Genomic DNA, 21,291 nt, shown 5'->3' with positions numbered 1-21,291 from the left:
GCCTCAGGCATGAAAGTCTTTTGCAAAACCATTATGCTGTCTCTCTAGCCCCCAACCTAGGTATGTTCCCCTAAACATATACCAGGACCCCAGAGCCACTCCATCCCACCTTTTCCTTCCCCAGGGTTCTTTGCTTTCAGTGCAGTACACCATACTCAGTCTATTTTTGAGCTCTTTCACCTCTTTCTTAGTTTTCTCTAACTCATCTTCTGTCTGACTAATTCTGTTTTCTGCTTCTGTTAGTCTGTTTTCCTTTTGCTCAGCTACTTTCTTCAGTTCAGCTATTTCAGCTTTCACTTCTCTAATTGCCTCAAGATAATCAGTATTTTCCTTGGGGGCCTCAACTGTTGTTTCCCTAATACTGCCATTCTTTTCCTCCAATGTTGTTTTAGTTTCTGTGATTAATAAGTTTATTATTGCTTGCATATTTTTCTTATCTATGGTTACTTCTGGCTGATTTGTAGTTTCTTCTGGGCTCTTGTCTTCATTCATTGTAGTAGCAGTTTTATCTGCTCTTGGTCTACCCATTTTTTTTTTTATTAACGTGTTTCTTATTTTTATGTTCTGTTGTTCCTCAGTTGTTGTGTTTTGAGTACAAGCAACACTGTACCTTTATAACAAATGCAATCACCAACCTCAGAAATTACAGTAGCAACTGAAGCAAGGATTGAAGCAGTTTAACCACTACCAGTTAGCCAAACAATGTCTCCAGTCATTAAAAAAAAAATAACAACCAAGTCCAAGTGAAGAAGAAAGAGAAAGGAAAACAAGGATAGCAAGAATAGATAATTATGCAAATATACTATCCACTGTATATTCTAGGGGTAGCAAGAGGAGAAAGGGAAGTAGAGCAGACATACACACATAGAGAGTCCACTCTGAGTCAGATTTCTTCCCCAAAATAATTCACAAAGGAGTATCAGTGAATTCAGAAAGCCAAAGAAGGAGGAAGGAAGAAAGGAAGACAAGAAGGGAAAAAAAGGAAGAAGAAAAGCAAGAGAGAGAAAAGAAAAAAGATAAGAAAAAGAACTTTAATAAAGGAGCAGTGAATGAAAATTTTTTAATTAATTAATTAATCTTATTTTTTAATTAGCTAAGAGGAGGGAGAAGTAGAGAGTGGGTAGAGGAGGTGGGAGTAGTGAAACAAGTTCCTCCCGCAATGGATAAGACATTCGATCCCCTAGCAATGGAAAATACACTAAGAGTTAATTCTGGTCAACCTAAAGGGAGGGGGGAGATACACCTTTATATAATATTAATAATAAAATAGAGCAGGGTAAAAAACCTGTCCCAGATTGCCTCAAGCCGCTTGAGCAGAGTCAGCTGATTGTTAAGAAAGTAAAACAAACAAAAAAAAAACAAACAAAAAAACACCTCAGGGAAGTCTTTCCCTTTTGTAGATCCAATTGGCCACTTAGAAAGAAAGAGGGCCAAGGGTTTCAGAAAGGAATAGACTTGGAGTGGAACCCCTGTTGGGCCAGGAATCTTGGTAAAGGAAGAAGCTCAGCAGGGAAGCCTGCTTGCTGGGAGCAACTCTCTGGCACCCAGGGTCTGGTTGGGGGGAGGGGGGGGAGTAGGGGTGGGCTTCAGGAATAATAAAAAAAATTTCCTTTCTTTTTTCCTCTATATTATAACCCAAACTGGGCTATATTCACCCCCTTGGTATCACAGCTAGGACCCTGAATTCACTGTACTGCTGAAGGCAAAAAAAATCCTACCATTTCCAGCAGTTGTTGTCGGAACTCAGACCAGAAGCTACTTCTCAGTCCACCATCTTGGCTCTGGGGCCCCACACCCAGTCTAATATCACTTTACGTTTTGCCCTACTGTCCTTGCTTATTAAGCTTCCCATCTGTGAGTTCATCCAGCATTCATCCTTCTCTTTCTGACTTATCTCACTCAACATGACACCTTTAAAATATATCCAAGACTCTGGCATTTTAATAGCTGCATTGTATTTCAATACCGATACAGATATACCACGACTTTCTTAACCATTCATCTGTTGAGAGGGGATTGTATAGGGCATTTGAACACCACCAAGTAAATATAACTAGGGCATAATGGAACCAGACACCCATAGTTTAGCACTCTTGATCAGTAGTTAAAGGAACACAAATTCTTAATACAGCAATAGACCTAGAATGTTTTATGACAAACATTACATCTTCTCTAAATAGCCCTTTTAAAACCTGCTGCCATATGGTTATCTCTGGGAGGTGGGATGGTGGGGAAACAGAACTGTGTCAGTAGAGATAGTGTGGAACTATATACCCTGTAATCTTACAATCATGTCACCCACTACTAATCACAAATTTAAAAATGGAAGAAATTAAAAAATAAATAAAGCTCAATAACATAGAACCTCAGGACCTGCCTTCCCCTTCTGAACAGACTCCTAAATTTTCCCTCTGCTGGAGCATTCCAGAGGTCTTTGCCCCTGCTGACTCATGATGCTCTGGAAACAGTTGTCTGATTTCTTTGAGTGCAGTAATTCATATGATTATCCATGTGTTTGGTTTTTTTGTTTTGTTTCCATTATGAATCTGTGGTTTTTGTCTCCTTAAAAAGCACACATAGGAACTGAAACTAAGAAGTGAGGTAATCTTGGGTATCCCCCAAGCCTGTTTGATCTTTTGTCCCCAAACCTTATCAACTCCTTTCTCCTGCTCTTAAAATCTGTTTTCTCACTTGTGGGTGGGAGGATTGTGTCATTGGTCCTTAACTCCAACAATACCCAAATGTGGTCTCTGTGTCTTTACTGAAAAATTCCCCAAGGAAGAGAGAATTTGATTGACCCAGTGGAGCTTTTTTTTTTATTATTAAAAATATATCATTTTATTGGGACCAGGCAGTGGCACACCCGGTTAAGCGCACATATTACCAAGTCCAAGGACCTGGGTTCCAGCCCCTGCTCCCCACCTGCAGGATATATATACCCCCCCTTACCTGTTCTACTGTATTACTAGCTGTTGTGGCTGATATATTCTTCTTTTACCCCTATGGTTATTGCTGGGCTTTGGAGCTGGTACTATGAACTCATCCTATGATCCTATGTGGGGTCATTTTTTTTTCCTATTTTTCTTTTGATAGAGAGAGTGGTGAAGGAAGAGAGAGGCAGAGAGGCAACTGTAGCACTGCTAAACCACTTGTCAAGCTTTCCGTCTGTAGGTTGGGACCAGAGACTTCAACCCAGGTCCTTGTGTATACAATGTGTATGCTCTCCTGGCTATCCACCTACCTGTTGCTAATTTCCTTTTCAAAAAAAAAAAAATTCTTTATTGGGTGATAAATGTTTTACAGTCAACAGTATGATAGTTTGTACATGCATAACATTTCCCAGTTTTCCAGTGGAGCTTTTATACTGACCCAAAGGGATGGTCAATGCCCTTCCTCTAATGGGGGCATTTAGTAAAAGGCAGATTACAAATAAAGAGGATTGGCTGGGATGATACCCCAAGAAATGGCAACTGTAAAATCAATACTGATCAACTGTTAGCCAAAATTATATTATTATCAAGTAATGTTTCTGGGGATGGGCACTGTAGAGCACAAATTATCTTGCTTAAGGACGTAGGTTGGAACCCCTGCTCCCCGCCTGCAGGGGGAGCACTTCATGAGCAGTGATGCAGGGCTGCAGGTATCTCTCTCTCCCTCTCTTGCTCTATTGCCCCTCCCCTTCTCAATTTCTTTCTGTCCTATAAAATAAATTTTAAAAATTAAAATTTAAAAATTAAAAATGGTGCTTCCAGAGTGTTTGTGGTTGTTTGAAGACTATAGTTTTTTTTTTAATAGAATTAACTGGGTCCATCAAGATATCTCACCTGAGAGGGTGCCTGCGTCCCCCCAGCCTTCACCCCACTGAGGGAAGCTTCAGTATTAAGATTTCTCTCTCTCTTTTCTCTCTCTCTCTCTCTTTCTCTGTCTCTGTTCCACTGTATCTGAAAATGTGTGTTCAGGATGGGAAAACCCAAGGACTTACAAAAAGAAAGAAACAAACCGGCCAACTTCAGTTTGTTCTTTGGTAAATGTGTGCTATCCTGAACTAGAAATAATCATGACTTCATGCTATGTGATTTTACTTTATCCCGGTGATATCATTTTCAAGGATATCTCTCTCTTTTTTTAGACAAGGTCATATCTTATTTGTCTTTTGTCTCTAATATGTGCCAGCCAGCCCTGACCCAATCCTCTGTTCATCTTAAGGAATGAATCACTCTTAGATGGAAAACAGCATGTAGAATAAGTGTGAGTCTCTGAATCATGGCTTATCTTTGAGGCTCGCGTGTGGAATCTAGCCTATTGGAGAAGGTGAAGGCATTGAGCATCTAGAAGTCAGTTAATTTACTGCATTGTTAAGACTTTATAGTCATTCTGGAGTATTACTTCCTCAGGATAAAAAGTTTAATTTCTGGAGTAAGGATCCCAGTTCAAGCCCCCAGCTCCCCACCTGCAGGGGTGTCGCTTCCCAAGCGGTGAAGCAGGTCTGCAGGTATCTATCTTTTTCTCCCCCTCTCTGTCTTCCCCTCCTCTCTCCATCTCTCTCTGTCCTATCCAACAACTATGGCAACAGTAATAACTACAACAGTAAAACAACAAGGGCAACAAAAGTGAATGAATAAATAAATAAATAATAAATAAACAAATAAATAAATTTTTAAGTTTAATTTCTCTTTGAAGCCGACAGTAAGTGAGTTTGGGCCTTTTTGTTCCCCTGTTGACTCTTGCCTGGTGCCTTAGCTCTTGCATTTTGTGTACTTCATGAGAAGTCGCATGGGCTTGATGGAGGCAGCATTGCAGAGGATTTCAAAACAGGGCTAGAGCCTGGCACCTCTGTCTGTTGGAACTTTGGCTCTTCCCCTGGCTATGTTGTCCAATTATTCCTGTCTGCTGTTCTCATGTGTTAACAGGGACTCACACTGTGTCCTACATTGTAGATGCATATTGAGGACTATTTCTGGATCACCACTGGGACCTGGTCTTAGCACATAGTGAAAGCACAATAAAGGACCAGTTGTTATCATTGTTTAGTAAAAAAGTAGCTGAAGAGTCTTAAAAGGTGACATCAGTGTCTCCCAAACAGAGGCTGTCATTTCCATTGGGTGCAGATTTCCAAAGATCACTCTTGGAACTTGATAAATGGAAAACAGTTTATCAATGAACTATGCCAGATATAGTAAGCATGATGGTGAAAAAGAAGAAAACTAGTATTTGTTTGGTGTGATCTCCATGCCAGGAGTTTTCCCTTCATCATCTCATATACTCAGCAAGTTTATTGGGGATCAACCCAGGTCTATGTGGCTCTAAATCTCACCATTCCACTCTCCCTTCTCACTGGATCCAGCAGCTCAAGTGAAAAGCAAGACAGTGGCTTGAGTGCACCATCAGCCACTCACTAGCTCCTCTGGTTCTCTACCTCCCTGAATGTATTCTTCCTTCAGGATTTCTTTCTTTTTATATTTAGTTAGTTAGTTAGTTAGTTATTGCTTTAAGTATCTTTTTAAAAAATACTTTGGGGGGCTGGGTAGTGGTGCACTTGGTTGAGTGCACATGTTACAATGTGCAAGGAAACAAGTTTGAGTCCCCAGTTCCCACCTACAGGGGGAAAGCTTCACAAGTGGTGAACCAGTGCTGCAGGTATCTGTCTGTCTCTTATCCTCTCTATCCCCCCCTTCCCTCTTGATTTCTGACCGTCTCTATCCAGTAGATAAATAAAGATAATTTTTTAAAAATAAATAAATAATAAAAATACTTTTATTGTTATCTTTATTTATTTGCTAGAGGCAGACAGAAATTGAGAGGGGGGGAGAGAGACAGACACCTGCAGCCCTACTTTACCACTCGCAAAGCTTTTCATCTGTATGTGGGGACAGGGGCTCGAACCTGGCTCCTTGCACATTGTAATATGTGCATTCAATCAAGTGCACCACCACCCGGCCCTTTATTTTCTTTTTTGAAATTAAAAATAATAATAATAATAGTGATTTACAAAATGATAAGAAAATAGGGGTATATTTCCATACCATTCCTCCCACCGGAGTCCTGTGTCCCCCTCCATTGGAAACTGCAGTAGTTCTCACACAGTCACAGATATGGGCTGCCTTTATAAATACTATCTATCTATATCTATGTTCTATAGATTTTTTTGGCCTATTTTTTCTGTAGTCTTGCCTTCACTTCCTTTTTAAGTCACATCTACACCTATTACTACTTCTGGGTGTCCTTCCTTTTTTCCTCTCCTTTCTCAGATAACTGAAACAGTGCCTGGCTTCCTCTGGTGTTTCCCAGATTCACTTCTCTTTCTTTTTTTTTTTTTTATTTTATTTATTTTTTTTTTTATTAAAGAAAGGATTAATTAACAAAACCATAGGGTAGGAGGGAGATTCACTTCTCTTTCACTGATGTATAAAAACAACATTCTGTGGCCTGGGAGGTAGCACAGTGGATAAAGCATTGGATTCTCAAGCACGAGGTCCTGAGTTCAATCCCGGGCAGCACATGTACCAGAGTGATGTCTGGTTCTTTCTCTCCTCCTATCTTTCTCATTAATAAGTAAATAAATAAAATCTTTTTAAAAAAATAAATAAAAACAAGATTCCTGGTGATCATCCCTTCCAGTCCTGATGGATCTAAGGTACAGAGCCCTCTAGCCATCTTCCCCTATCATTTACCCCTTGGGGAGTATGGACCAAAATTATTTTGGGGGTGCAGAAAGTGAGAGTTCTGGCTTATGTAATTGCTTCTCCACTGGACATGGGTGTTGGCAGGTGGATCCATACCCCTAACCTGTTTCTGTCTTTCCCTAGTGAAGGATTTTTCTTTTCATGAGAGAGAACAAGAGAATAAACCACATGCAGTGTCAGGGATAGAAATGGGGATCCTCATGAGCAAGAGTTCTGTGCTCCTGACCTCCAGCTTAGCTTTCTTTCCTTTTTATTGTGGGTGACTCAGTAGAGATGGCTCCATCCTGTCCCTGTGCCAGCCCCGTTTCTCCATAGCCCTCTGGACCTTTGTCTATGGCTGGCTCCATTGCTAATGTCCTCAAGACGTCCCTTGAACCAGGGCCTGAGATTGGAGGAGCTGAGCCATGCCTCTGGGTATTCCTCCAATTCTAGGTTCTTCCTCTTGCCTTGTTTCTTTCCTTTTGAGGGTCAGAAAGATGACTGCAGCTCTGAAGGACAGACATGGAAACATAAGTAACTGCTCTAGGCATCCCACTGTGAAGGAATCTTTCTTGTGTTCTCAGATTTCAGCAAAGCCGCTGGTTCTTACAAATAGCAAATCCCTTTGAGGTTGCTTAGGCCCACAGACTTCCTTCTTGGAGAGTCACTTTGATGTCTGTCTGGAAGGGACACCACCTGACACACAGCCAAGTTAAAGAAAGTAGCACTGAAGATGGTAGTTCTTGAGAGCTTGTTTGGAGGTTCTAGCAGGGGAGTGCAGCTACTCGTATACCCTCCACGGAAGACCGTTCCGTTTCTATTCAGGGAAAGCCATCCTCTTACACAGAGTGCACAGCTTCAGGAGGGGTGCACATAGAGCGGTGAGGAAGGAAGGGGACACCCACCTAGCCAGCCAGATCAGCCGAATCAACCCTGGAGATGAATAGGGTGACAGATGTCGCAGACAGATTGCCCTCACATCCAAGATTGGAGTTCTTTAAGGACTTCCAGTTGCTTTTTTCACCTACCTGCTTCTGGACTAGCTCATCTTATTTGGGCCCTGTTTTCCTTTTCTTTTTTTAAATTCTATTAGGATTTACTATTGATTTACAAAATTATGAGATAACGGGTATAATGCTACATCATTCCCCCTGTTGTAGGGGAAGGGGGACAGATTCTGTTCCCCCCCCCCCCCATTCTAAAGTTTCATCATGCATTTTTTTTTCTCAGCAAAGAACTGAAGGGAAAAGCATGATTATCCAAGAAAATTAAACTTTATTGAGAACAAAACATAGTAGGGCATGAGAAAGAGGGAGAAAGAGAGAGAGAAAGATTTACATTGTAGTAGTAGTCTGGTAAGAAAGCAAGCCACCCAAAGGTTAACCTCTTTAAAGCCAAAGTCCTGCCTACAACTGTAACCACTCCTATTTCTAGGTGGTACCTTCTCTCCCTCAACACCCCCACCAGAGTTCTGTGTCCCCCTCCCCTCCCAAAACTATAGTAGTTTTCCCAATGTCACAGATATGGGTTGAATATTATTTCTATAACTATATTTACATATATTACACTATTTTTTCTATGATCCTGCATTCTCTTCCTTTATAAGTCACACTTATACCTATTACTTACACCTGTTATTACTTCTGAGGGTCTTTTTTTTCTTCTTCTTCTGTCTCCAGATAGTGATGAAATTGGAGTTCAGAGCCCTCTGGTCATCTTCCCCTAACATTTACCCCTCTAGAATTATGGACCAAAATTCTTTATGGAGCTCTGGATTCTGAAATTTTTTCTTGACTGGACATGGATGTTGGCAGGTAGATCCATGCCTCCAGCCTGTTTCTATCTTGCCCTAGGGGGGTAGGGCTCTGGGGAGGTGAGGTTTTGGTGTGTAGTTGTCTTTGACCCTTATTATTATTATTATTATTCATTTCATTTTAATGAGAGAAAAGAGATACAGAGAGACCAGGGCACTGGCACTACTTAGCTCTGGCTTATGGTGGTACTAGGGATTGAACATGGGACCTCAGAGCCTCAAGCATGAGAATCTTTTTTCATGACCATTATGCTGTCTCCCCAGTCCTTAGGCCCTGTTTTTCAAGGCAGATACCCTCATTAGTAGCAAGTGGTGGTAAGTAAGCAAAGAAATATACACATTTTGGTCATTCTCATTAGCAAAGATTTTTTTCATAATAAGTAGCAGACCATTTTTTTTCTTTTTTAATTTTTATTTATTCATTATTGGATAGAAACAGAGAGAAATTGAGAGGGGAAGGGAAAATAGAGAGGAAGAGAGACAGCTCTACTTCACCACTTATATAACTTTCCCCCTGCAGGTGGGGACAAGGGACTTGAACCTGGGTCCTTGCACACTGTAGTGTGTGTGCTTAAAAACTGCCTGGCTCCCCATTTTTAAAAATAGATTTTATGTATTGTAATGAGAAAGAGAAAAAGGAGACCCCACAACACAGCTCAGCTCTGGCTTTTGGCTGTGGTGCAGGTTGAATCAGGGACCTCAGAGTCTCAGGCATGAAAGTTTTGCCATCTCCACAGGCCTGCAGACCACTTCTAAGGATTGAATCATGGACAAAATAGCATCAGCATGCTCTTCCTCTTTCCGACTTCACTGGTCAGGACTAATGAAATACCATTTATTTAAAGGCCTGCACTGCCTGTTTTCTAGTGCATCTGGGAACTTTAGTCCTGTAATCTCCATTCTTTAATTATCTGACTCCGAAGAACATCTCAGTTGTCATTTCAGAACCTTCTGAAGTGATTATTTCAATTTTGAATATGAGTTACATTTCCCCTCCAGACATATAATCTCTAATCATTTCCCTCAGAATCAAGCTGACAATTCATTTGTCTCCGAAGCAATAAGACATAGCTGCCTCTGTGTATAATGAAGGCTCACCAAGCCCGGATTTATTGTGAAGCATATAGCAAAACTAATTGCATCTAGCCACAAAAGTCTAATCAGCATAAAAAATTAGAATATAGATATTCCTTGAATACTCTGACCAGAGAGGATGCTAGAACTCATTTGTTACCACTTCAGTTCACAGATGAGAAAATTCCAGGCTAGAAAGATTAAGAAGCTTCTGAAGGTCACAGAGCACCTCTTGGCAAAGCCAGGCCTAAACTCTTACTTCTCAGAGTGGGTGTAGGGGGGCTGCCCATCCTCTTTGTCTCAAACCTGTTCTCTCATGTAGTCTGCGTTTTGGAAGAGAGAGTGAAAGTACTTTAGAAATATTTCCAATATCCTAGAGAGAACTATCATTTGTTGAAGGGCATTGATCTTTTAAATCAGGTCAAATACTGCTTACATCCTGTGAGATTTCCAGAACTCAGACCATAACAGAACTTTTTTTTTTCCCCCTGAGTTCATATAGCACTCTCCACTCATCACTTGACAATATCATTTGTTAGATGGCAAGGTTTGTATTTATTTTATTTACAGGACAGAGAAATACTGGAAGGGAGAGATAGGGAGACAGAGAGAGAGAGAGGAGAGGGACTTGCAGCACTGCTTCACTGATCATGAAGCCACTCTGCCCCACAGGAAAAGACCTGGAGTTTGCATCTGGGCCCTTGTGCGTGCATAGTCATTGTGTGCTCAACCAGGTGCACCACCACGCCACCACCACTTCTGCCTATCTTATGTCATAATGACTTCAGTCCATAACATTGCTTCTGCTAGACAATGAACATTTGCCTCCATTTTGTGTAATTAATTGTGGATTACAGGATTGGAAGATTACAGCATATAGTTCCACACCACACCCCCCACCAAAATTCTGTGTCCCCATCCTCCCACCTCCCAAAGATAACTACCAGAGTTTCCCAAAATTCTTAGAAACAGTTTGCTTACTTCTGTTTTGGTTTTTGCTTTTTTTGTTTTGCAAGTTCATGAATTGCCAGTTTTCTAGGTTCCACATATGAGTGTAACCATCTGGTAGCTGACTTTAGTTTGCTAAGTATAATCACCCCCAGTTTCATTGATCCACTTTGTCCCATAGAACACAGTATCTTTTTGATTACAGAGTAGTATTCCATGGAATATATATTCCATAACTTTTTAAAAATTTATTTATTCCCTTTTGTTGCCCTTGTCGTTTTATTGTTGTAGTTATATTGTTGTCATTGTTGGATAGGACAGAGAAATAGAGAGAGGAGGGGAAGACAGAGAGGGGAGAGAAAGATAGACACCTGCAGATCTGCTTCACTGCCTGTGAAGTGACTCCCCTGCAGGTGGGGGGCTTGAACCGTGATCCTTCAGCCGGCCCTGTGCTTTGGGCCACGTGCACTCAACCCACTGTGCTACCACCTGACCCCCTCATTCTATAACTTCTTCAGCCAGTCATCTGTTGATGGATATTTAGGCTGCTTCCACTCTCTGGCTCTTGGGAATAGTACAGTTATGAACATAGGGGTGCCTATGTCCCTTTGAATTAGTGTCTGAGTGTCCTTCGGATAAATGCCTAAGAGTGGTATAGCTGGATCATGAGGTGATTCCATTTTTATTGGTTTAAGGACTCTCCATACAGTCTTCAAAGGGGCTACAACAGTTTGCATTTCCAGCAGACACCTCTCCAACACCTGTCATTTCCTGGTTTTTTTGAGCATGAGGCATGACAGTCTCTTTGCATAACCATTATGCATCTACCCCAGCCCCCATTTCCTGGCTTTATAATATAAACCATTCTCTCAGGTGTGAGATGGTATCTCAGTGTAGTTTCAATCTGCATTTCTCTGATGATAAGTGAAATGTAGTGCTTCTCCATACATCTGTGAGCCGTGTGTATCTCTCCTTTAGAAAACTCTTTCGTTCATTGGCCCCCCTTTTTTTTTTAATTGGGCTACTTTTGCTTCTATTTTAGATCTGTACCAATTCTGTATAGATGTTTGATATCAGTCATTTGTCTGATGTGTGATGTGCAAATATCTTCTCCCATTTACTGGGTTTCCTGGTAATCCTTTGCTTTTGATGTGTAGAAGTTTTTAGTTCCATGTAATCCCATTTATCTACTCTTGTTTTCATTTCCCATGCTCAGGGAGTTGAATCTCCAAATACATATTTAATGTGAAAATCCTGCAAAGTTTCACCAATGATTTCTTTTATAAATTTTTAAGCTTCTGGCCTAATATCCAGATTTTTGTTCCATTTTCATTTGATTTTGGTGTACAGTATTAGGTAGTGGTCTAGTTTCACTTTTGAAACTAGGCCGTCCAATTTCCCAGCACCATCTGTTGTTCTTTACCCACAGTGCATAGTTTTGGCCTCTTTGGCATCTTTTAGGTGGCTGTATATGTAGTAGGCTCATTTCTGGGCTCTCTATTCTGCTCCATTGATCCGACTGTTCATTTTTTATTCCAGTACCATGCTGTTTTGATTCCTATTGCTTTGTAGTATAAACTAAAGTTGGGGAGGGAGTTATGATACCTTTGTATTTTTCCTCTTTTTTCTCAGTAATGCTTTATCAACTTGTGACTTTTTGTGGAACCACAAAAAATCATGAATTGACAGAGCACTACTTTCCAAAATTTTTGGAAAGTTGTTCAGTTTCCTTGAAAAAATACCACTGGGGTCACGATAGGGATTGCATTGAAATTATAGTTTGCTTTTGGTAGAACTGCTGTTTTAATGACTGTTCTTCCAATCCAGGAACAAGGAATGTCCTTCCATTTCTGTGTGTCCATCTCTATTTCTTTAAGAAATGTCCTATAGGTTTACCTATAAAGGTCTTTCACCACCTTTGTGAGATTCACCCCAAGGTATTTTATCTTTGGGGGTTTGATTATAAATGGGTTGCGTCTTTTATTTTCCTTTCCTTGAACTCCTTGTTTTTATGAAGAAATTCCACAAATTTATATCCTTAATAAATATATATTTATATTTGTATCTTGCTACTCTAGTGAATTTATTAACTTCCAGTAGTTTTTTTGGTGGAGTCTTTGGTATTCTTTAGGTATAATATCATGCCAACAGCAAAGAGTGATAGTTGGATTTCTTCCTTTCCAATCTGTATACCTTTGATATTTTTCTTGTCTGACTCAAGGACCTCAAGGACTAAATCTAATAACAGCTGGAGATTGAACATGGAACCTCACAGCCTCAAGCATAAAAGTTTTTTTCTTCATAAGCATTTTGCTATGTCCCCTACCCTATATCATTATAAATTTTCAACAGAAACTCGAATTCTAGATTTTTTTTAAATGGTTAATCTGCCTACCTCCCTTTTATATACCATAGCGTAACTCAGGCTATTGGTGCCAACAGAAACTGAAGTGGGGGGAGTTGGGCGGTAGCACAGTAGGTTAAGCACAAGTGGTGCAAAGCGCAAGAATCAGCATAAGGATCCCGGTTCAAGCCCCCCAGCTCCCCATCTGCAGGGGAGTCATTTCACAGGTGTGAAGCAGGTCTGCAGGTGTCTATCTTTCTCTCCCCCCTCTGTCTTCCCCTCCTCTCTCCATTTCTCTCTGTCCTGTCTAACAACAACATCAATAACAACAATAATAGCTATAACAATAAAACAATGGCAACAATAGGAAATAAATAAATATTTTAAAAAAAATTTAAAGAAATTGAAGTAGGACCTCTTGCATGTAATTCCTGTGTTCTCCCACTGTACAATCACCCTAACCTTCCTACCTGTTTTTTAATATTTACATTTGAGACAGAGTCAAAGCATCACTCTGGCACATGTGATTCTGGGAATTAAACTTGGGACCTCATGTTTAAGAGTTCAACACTTTATCCACTGTGCTACTTCCCAGATTGCCCTTTCTTTCTTTCTTTCTTTCTTTCTTTCTTTCTTTCTTTCTTTCTTTCTCTCTTTCTTTATCTTTCTTTCTTTCTTTCTATCTTTCTTTCTTTCTTTCTTATTTGTTTATATATTTTCTTTTAATGAGAGAGATACCAGAGCACTGCTCAGCTCTGGCTAATGATGGTGCTGAGGATTAAACCTGGGACCTCAGCGCCTCAAGCATGAAAATATTTTGTAGAACCCTTATGCTTTCTCCCTGGCCCTAACCATTTATTTTTTTTAAGTGCTGGTAGTTCCTCCAAGGCATTTTTACCCCCAATAAAATCATCTGCCATCTGGATCCAGCCTGAGGCTACCAGTTCCTAATCTCTGACTGAGAATAGTAGTTCTCAAAGTTGTAGTCCAGAAACCAGTTTCACTACAAGCAGACCTGCTTCACCATCTGTGAAGCGACTCCCCTGCAGGTGGGGAGTCGGGGGCTCGAACCAGGATCCTTACACTGGTCCTTGGCTTCGTGCCACATATGCTTAACCCGCTGCGCTACTGCCCGACTCCTTATTTATTTATTTATTTATTTATTTTTATATTACAAAATTACATGTCAGCAGGGGTTTGAATCCACACCATTCCCACCACCAGAGTTCTGAATCTTCAGTTTCCCCACTGCAATCCACCACACTTCCCCTAAGGTTGTAGACATGGGCCAACTATCATCTCTACAACTATCTGTCCACATTTATAGATAATTGCCCCCTTCCAAGCCACTCATGAAAACATAACTATCTCCATATGTCCCTCTCCTTTTCTTTCTGTCTCTCTCTGGATGGTGATTAATTTCTTTCATTTTGTTAGTTTCTTTTACCCCATCTGCTTTTTTTTTTAAAGATTTATTTATTGTATTATAAAATAGCATAGAATGAAAAGGAAAGTTAGAGAGAGCTGGCCAGAGCATTACTCAACTCTGGCTTAAGGTGGTGCTGGGTATTGAACCTAGCACCTCTGGGTCCTCAGGCAGACTAGTTGGTGCTCAAACAAATTGAGCTATTTCCCTGGCCCTACAGTTTTGTGGGGGGGGGGGGTTATATTTTATTTTTTATTATATTTATTTATTAGGTAGAGACACTCAGAAATTGAGAGGGGAGGGAATAATAAAAAGTAAGACACACACACACACAAAAAGTAAGAGACAGCGAGTCGGGTGGTAGCTCAGGGGGTTAAACACATGTGGCACAAAGTGCAAGGACCATTGTGAGGATCCTGGTTCAAGCCTCCAGCTCCCCATCTGCAGGGGAGTCACTTCACAGGTGGTGAAGCAGGTCTGCAGGTGTCTGTCTTTCTCTCCCCCTCTGTCTTCTCCTCTTCTCTCAATTTCTCTCTGTCATATTCAACAACGATAACAGCAATAATAACTACAACAACAATAAAAACAACAAGGGCAACAAAAGGGAAATAAATAATTTTTTTTTCATCTTAAAAAAAAAGTAAGAGAGACAAAAAGATGCCTGCAGCACCGCATCATCATTCACAGTGAAGTTTAGCACAGGTGGCTAGGCAGTGCTACAAGTGGGTAAGGTGATCCAGTGGATTTGGTGCTTTGATAGGGAGAAAAGTAGAGTAACACATTTTAAAATGCTTTTATTTTATTTTATTTTATTTTATTTGCGAGAGAGGAGACCAATAAGAGACCAAAGAAAGCACTGCTTCATTGTGCTGATTTCTGGTAGGCATAAGTCAAATAACTTTGGGAGTTTCGTTTGTTTTTTGTTATTGTTTTGCCACCAGGATTATTACTGGGACTTGGGGCTTCCACTATCAATCCACCAGGCAATTTTTTCTGTTTTTCTCTTCTTTTCTTTTTTCTACTTTATTTGATAGGACAGAGAGAAAATGAGAGGAGAGGGGAAGAGACAGAGAGGCACCTGCAGACCTGTTCCACTGCTCGTGAAGTATCCTGTGTGCAGGTAGCAAGTGGAGGTTTGAACCTCGTCCCTTTTGCATGGTGATATACACTTAAGCAGGTGAGCCACCGCCCAGACTCCCAGTAGTGAAGACAACTTTGAACAAAGTCCAAACTGTGGTTCTCATTTATCCAAGAAGCAAGACCGGGTGCTCTGACTTACACAGTCACTCAGTCTTTATAAGTCAGGTCAGTGATGAGCAGGTAGCCGAATGATTATGCAAAAGGAAAATCCCAGGTTCAGCCCACAGCAGCACCATAAACCGGAGCTGAGTAATGCTCTGGTCTCCATCACTCTCCTTAAAAGAAAACAAATAAAATATCTTTAAAAATAAATAAATAGGGAGACGGGCAGTCGCGCAGCGGGTTAAGTGCATGTGGCACAAAGCGCAAGGACCAGAGTAAGAATCCCAGTTTGAGCTCTTGGCTGCCCACCTGCAGGGGGAGTTGCTTTAAGGTGGTAAAGCAGGTCTGCAGGTGCCTGTATTTCTCTCCTCCTCTGTCTTCTCCTCCTCTCTCCATTTCTCTCTGTCCTATCCAATAATGATGACATAAATAACAACAATAACTACAACAACAATAAAAAACAACAAGGGCAACAAAAGGGAAAATAAATATTTTTAAAAAATTAAATCAGTTCAAAGAAATTGGCACTCAGGTGGGTACAAACTATGCAGCCTGCTCCCATAACCACCATAGTTCTATAAAGTCCAAGAGTCAATCTGATTATTTTTTTTGCAAGTCTATTTGCTTTAGTCATCTATAGTCCACATCTAAGAAAGCACCTTCTTATAATCACCTCCAGTTCCATCCATTTTTGTCCCAAATACACATCTCATCCCTTTTGACAGCAGAGTAGAATTCTGTTAAATATCTAGCTACATGTTTAGGTTGCTTTTATATTTCGACTATTAAGTAACATAGCTAAAAATATAGGGGTGCACACATCCTTTAGAATTAGCGTTTTCTTGTACTTTAAATGTATGCTTGGGAATAATGTTGCTGGATCATTCAGTACTTCCATTTTGATTTAAGGACTCTCCGTACAGTTTTCCATAGATGAGAAAGCATTAATATAATGAATACACCCTAGGTCTTGGTTGTGGAAGTGTTCATGTTATTGTTTGTAATCACCAAAATTGGGCAGGGGTAGATAGCATAATGGTTATGCAAACAGACTCTCATGTTTGAGGCTCCATTGTCCCAGGTTTAATCCCCTGCACCACCATAAGCCAGAGCTGAGCAGTGCTGTGGAAAAAAAAAAAAAAAAAAAAAAAAAAACACCAAAACTTTACTTTTGAGAGAGAGAGAGAGAGAGAGAATGTATGTATAAAGGTGCAGGCACTCCCATATGATGGCCCAGGGCTCAAACATTAATCCTTAATGCATGGTAACCTGTAAATTCTTGTCTGGTTAAGCCACCTGCTGGCCCCTAGAATTTAGAATCACTAAGTTTTAAGTGATTCTTTCTGTAATAAATGTCTCTTATCATTATGTAAGGACCCTTTGCATCACGGTACTCTACCTTGCTCTGAAGTTGACTTTGCTTGATATTTTTATAACTACTCTGTCTTCCTTTTGATTAGTATTAGTATGGTAACTCTCCATCCCTCTATTTTCACCTACATGTGAAAGTATTTCTCTTTTTTTAATTCTTAAAAATACTTTTATTAGGGGCCAGGTGGTGGTACACCTGGTTAAGTGCTCACATTACAGTGCACAAGGGCCCAGGTTCAAGCCCCTGGCCCCCACCTGCAGGGGAGAAGCTTCACAAGTGGTGAAGCAGGGTTACAGGTGTCTATCTTTCTCTCTCCCTCTCTACCTCCCCCTTCTTTCTCAATTTCTCTCTGTCTCTATCCAATAATAAATACATAAAAATATTGGCTAGAGACAGAGAGACTGAAGGGGTAAGGTGAAGCTTTCTCTCCGCAGCTGGGTCCTTGTGCACTGTACTGTGAGTGCTTTACTAGGTGTGCCACTGCCTGGCCCCTGTGAAAGTATTTCTTATTCACTCTTTTACATTTTTATTATCTTTATTTATTATTGGACAGAGACAGCCAGAAATCAAGAGGGCAGGGGGAGATAGGGAGAAAAACACCTGCAGCCCTGCTTCACCACTTGCAAAGCTTTCCCCTTGCAGGTAGGGACCCAGGGCTTGAACCCGGGTCCTTGCGCACTGTTACGTGTGTGTTCAGTCAGATGCACCACCTCCCCACCCCTTTCTCATTCACTTTTGAAGTTTAATTTATTTAGAAGAGAATTCTAGACTGGTGATATTAAGTAGGCCACTCTTTTCTAGCTTGCATGGTTTCTGAAGAGTAGTTGGTTGGTGTTTTGAAAAGTATTTTTTAAGTATTTATTTTTATTTAATAGAACAGAGAGAAATTGGGAGGGGGGAGATAGAGAGGAGCAAAGAGATACCTGCAGCCCTGCTTTACCACTCATGAAGATTTCCCTCTTCATGTGGAGATGAGGGGTTTGAACCCAGGTCTTTGCACATAGTAATGCATGTGCTCAACTGAGTATGCTACCACCCAGCTCCTGTTTTCAAGATCTTTTGTGGTGTCTGATTTTCTGCAGTTTGTATCTGATATGCCTAAATACGTGGATTCTGGTATTTATCCTGCTTGATGTGCAATTAACTTTTCTGGATCTGTGCTTTGATGCATGCCATTAGTTTCAGGAAATTCTTTGCTTACTACTTAAAACATTTCTTCTCTTCTGGCTTCCTCATTTTTCATTTTGGTATCTCCATGAAACATATGTCATACTTTCTGTAATTCTTCCAGGGCTCTTGGATAGTCTCTCTATGTCATCCTTCTTGCTAGCTCTTTCTTTAGAGTAGGATTTGGGGAGTCCCTAATTGACATTTCTTCTAGGCTGTGTCTTATTCCCTGTCTCCTGTGTGCTATTGAGCCTAGTGATGGCATCTTCATTTCTGTTATGGTGCTCTTTATGGTTCTCATTTTCTTTTGATTGAATTCACATCATTCACCTTACTCTATGCTTTTTCATAATGACTACCTTGTAACATTTGAGCCCTTGTGTACTAATCATAGTTTCTATTTGATATCTACGCCATTGTAAGAAAAGTTCAAAGTGTTGAACTGTGGCTTACTGGGTAGAGCATACATTTTTTTCAAATATTATTTCCTTTTGTTGCCCTTTTTTGTTGTGGCTATTATTGATGTCATTGTTGTGATAGGACATAGAGAAATGGAGAGAGGAGGGGAAGACAGACGGGGAGAGAAAGATAGACACCTGCAGACTAGCTTCACTTCTTGTGAAGCAACTGCCCTGCAGGTGGGGAGCCGGAGGCTTGAACCAGGATCCTTAGGCCGCCGATCCTTGTGCTCTGCACCACCTGCACTTAACCTGCTATGCCACTGCCCGACTGCCAAGCACACGTTATCATGCACTGAGACCCAGGTTCAAACCCCCAGTTCCTACTTGCAGAGGAGCAGTTTCATGAGCAGTGGAGCAGTGCTGCAACTGTCTCTCTCTCTCTTTCCTCCTTTCTTCCATCCCTCTCAATTCTTATCTATATCATAGAAATAAAGAAAAAAGGGCCACTGAAAGTGGTGGATTCATCATGCAAAAAAGAAACTGCCCTGCAGGTGGGGAGCAGTACTTTTTTTTTTTTTTTGTACTTCTTCAAAATGTGATTTATTGTCTTTTAATGTGCTTTATGATTTTTTTTTCTTTCTGATGGAACAATGATTACTTACAAAAAATGATGACATACTATGTAAGTAGGCTTCATTGTAAGGTTTTTTTTTTTTGGGGGGGGAGGTTTTCAGTGTTTTTGTCTCCTTGGTTGTCTTTGGTTTTCCTTGGACTTTAAAGATACCCCCACATGGTCCGGGAGGTGGCGCAGTGATAAGGCTTTGGACCCTCAAGCATGAGGTCCTGAGTTCGATCCCCAGCAGCACATGTGCCAGAGTGATGTCTGGTTCTTTATCTCTCCTCCTATCTTTCTCATTAATAAATAAATAAAATCTTTAAAAAAAAAAGATACCCCCTGAGATGGATAGTTCTTTCACTTATATTATATATAGGAATCTGATTGATGGGTGTGTCAAAAAGTCCTTTGATCAGGTCTATCTTTTCCTGAGTTTGTGCTTTGATAAGTGCCTCTCAGTTTTATTTTACTTCCCCCCCCCCTCTCTCCATCAGGTAAGTCAGAAGCCTGGAGGGCATTTATTGTTCCTTCTTTCAAGCCAATTAGATTCTGGAGAAATAATTGCTATTGAGGACAGACCTTAATAACAGAACAGGGGGTGGAGTCAAGATGAAGACAGCACCTAGGTTGAATCTCCTCAAAAAAAATATTTTCAGATCCTGGCAATTCTAAATGGAAACAGGATTTCCAGACCAGTAGGAAAGAAACTACAGAGGAGGGGGCAAAGAGAAACCATGGTAGAAAATATAACCCACTTATGAACTGGCAAAATGGTGCTGAAAAGGACAAAGAGTTCAGCAGGGAGTCTCCCATTGCAAATCTCTACCCCCCACCCCCAAAGTATCCCTCAGTCCAGAGGACAATAATTGTCTTTTAGTTGACATATTGTTAAATCACTAATAAAAAATAAAATGAAATAAAAAGAACAGAACAGAGGCCTGGCAGTGGCACACCCAGTTGAGTGCAAACACTACCATGCACAAGAAGCCAGGTTCAAGTCTCCAGTCCCCACCTGCAAAAGGGAAGCTTCATGAATGCTGAAGCATGGCTGCAGGTGTCTCTCTTTCTTTCCCTTTCTATCTCTCTCTCCCACAACTGTCCCCCCTGAGTTCCTGAAACTCACTCCTCTCAGGCAGAGACTACCTGCCTTGGGGACTAAAGTTTTCTGCTCCTGACCTTATGCTTCTTGAGACCTGTTCATCTGGTTCTTCAGTTTGTTTGCCCTATAGCCTTGGTAATCTGTTGACTTTCAATTCAACCTTTTTCCTTAGTGTGTGAAGGGGAATGACGACTTCCTGGCTGCTGCTATATTTTTTTATTAGTGATTTAATAATGATCAACAAGATTGTAGAATAAGGGGTACAATTCCATACAATTCCCACCACCAGACTTTCATATACCCTCCACTCTCATGGAAGTTTCCCTATTCTTTATCCCTCTGGGAGTATAAACCAAAGATCTTTATCAGGTGCTGAAAGTGAGGTCTGGCTTCTGCAATTGTTTCTCTACTGGACATGGGTGTTGACAGGTAGATTCATCCCCTCCCCCATTTCTATCTTTCCCAACTGGGGTAGGGCTCTGTTGCGGCCATCTGCCCAGGGAAGTCCAGTTGGTGTCTTGGTAGCATCTGCAACTTGGTGGCTGAAAATCATTAAGCTATAAAGCAAAACAAATTGTTTAATAATCAGAAACCTAAAGGTAAGAATAGAGCAGATGATATTTGGGGTCTTTATGTTGGAAGAAACTAGGAAGTCTAGGTATATTCCAAGGGCCCTATGACTTTACTAATTTTTGCCTGAGCTAACATTCAGGTAGGCTAAAATTATTGTCTGGGAAGATAGTGCCAGAGTTGGGAATAGGACTAGAAAGCTGGATCAGGGCAGAGAGTAGCTCCCAAATATGGAAAAAGTATATAAATACCATCAACTATAACCCCCATTGATCTGACCTAGGGCTCATGTCTATCCATACTTAGCACAGATTCCTGTGCAACCACTACATCCCTGCCAGTCTGAGCTCATGCATTCACAGCTAGGAACATTCTAGGCTGCACTCATTTCAGGACCTGTCTTCCTCAAGTGGCAGAGTAAGTTAATTCAGCTTCCCTTCAAAGAGTGGGGCTGTTTCTACCATTGTTGTTCTACATTGAGAGCAATGTCCTATAGAAGCCCTCAGGAGGGTTTATGATGTTGTTCCTCATCGAGATGACTAGTGATGGTATCTATT

The sequence above is a fragment of the Erinaceus europaeus genome, chromosome 10 (assembly GCF_950295315.1).
Source record: "Erinaceus europaeus chromosome 10, mEriEur2.1, whole genome shotgun sequence".
Classification (NCBI taxonomy): domain Eukaryota; kingdom Metazoa; phylum Chordata; class Mammalia; order Eulipotyphla; family Erinaceidae; genus Erinaceus; species Erinaceus europaeus.
The sequence above is the reverse complement of the archived record's forward strand: the minus strand, read 5'-3'. Positions refer to the sequence as shown.